The sequence below is a fragment of the Tupaia chinensis genome, unplaced genomic scaffold (genome assembly GCF_000334495.1).
Source record: "Tupaia chinensis unplaced genomic scaffold, TupChi_1.0 Scaffold148004_1, whole genome shotgun sequence".
Taxonomy (NCBI): domain Eukaryota; kingdom Metazoa; phylum Chordata; class Mammalia; order Scandentia; family Tupaiidae; genus Tupaia; species Tupaia belangeri.
The window spans coordinates 425,212-426,834 of NW_006207854.1; positions in this window are offsets into that span (position 1 = coordinate 425,212).

Genomic DNA, 1,623 nt, shown 5'->3' on the forward strand with positions numbered 1-1,623 from the left:
TTTATTTTTGGACTGCTAATGGGCTCTAACCCTGATGGGGTGATGCCCCTTTTCTGTCCATGTGACTGCTGAGGGTGCCAAAGCAGGGGCAGCATGGGGCAGGATGGATTATGTCTGCATCCCGTGTGAAGCTGGGCCTCCACCTATCTTAGATGTTGCCCAGACACACATATTTGGGGACCACCATCCTGAAGCCTTGGAGAGAAAGGAGCATCTCTGGGACCCTACAACTAACTCCTACTTGTGGACCCACAGTCACTGGTGCACACCCCCATAATCCCTGAGTCACACATTCTACGTGAGTGCACACATGCCACCCATCACATTCTGCCTGGCGTCTGCGCAAATTTCAGACACTTATGCCGAAAGCGAAACGCAGCAACTCTACTCCCCCCGCCACCGCCACTGGTCAGGAGTGGCAGGGGCACCCGCCCGACCACAAATAAATTAAAAGAGTCCCGCGCACCCCCCCCCCCCCCCCCCCCGCCACTGGTCAGGAGTGGCAGGCTCACTGGCCAGACCATACATAATTCAGAAGCTTGGCCCAAAATAGCTCTAGTCAGACCCAGTCTCTTGGATAGGTGGAAGGAGGAGCAAGACCAGGAAAAGGAGTGGAGACAGAGACCCCAACTCGATGAAGACCAGGGGCCTGCCTCCTGCTGAGGAGACTGGCAGGGCCAGTGGAGCTTCCAGAACAGTCTGAAATGCTCCCTTCCTATTCACATCTCCAAGTCTGGGAGAGACAAGGCCACCTGAGGGCAGCTGGGAGTGTGGCTGGCGCCCCGCCCATTCACACCCACTGGGGCCTGGAGCCCCATCTGCCCTGTCCCATTCCCTGACACTCGCCCAGGGCCCAGGCTCAGTTCTCAGGCTTCTTTGTCCTGGGCCTCCTGTCTTCACCTCACAGATCAATAGTTGATAAGTCCACAAATATTTACTGAGCACTTGCCGAGCAAAGCTGTGCCCTAGGACATCGGAGGGCACCCAGCGTTGCACAGAAAGGCTCACAACTTGCCGAGGAGACAGGACGTTCACAGAAAGGACAAGGACCAGGCCAGGCCCCAGGAACTAGGGATGGTTCAAGCTGAAGGCCAGACTTGAACCAGCCTGCCTAGAAGAAGGGTCGGATCTGGGGACATGGGACGGAAGGAGGTCCAGTGTGGGCTGGATGACAGGGCGGGAGGGCACACTGCTATCAGATGTTTAGAAGAAGATTGCTGATGAACTGAGTCAGGTGACCACGTCATGGGGCTGCCCTGGAGTAGCCTAGCCTTCCACGTCTGGCAGTTCAAGGACCACATATATTACAAACCCCTCGGGTTTCCCGCAAATTCGGTGACATGGTGTTAAACACTGTGTTTGGCACCAGCCTGCTGGGGTTCAGACCCAGCATCGCTATGTCATTGGTCCACGGCCTTGAGTAGTGACTCAACTCTACCTTTTCCCTCGCCTGTTAAATGGAGGTAATAATATTTCCTACTTCCTGGCCTCGTTGAAGAGATTACATAAGAAATGTGCATAGGGGGACCGGCAGGAGGCGTGGGGACTTAGGGCCCTGGACTCCCACATGGCCGACCATGGTTTGAGTCCCGGGCCTGGAGGTTTGCTTTCTCGCTTTCCCCC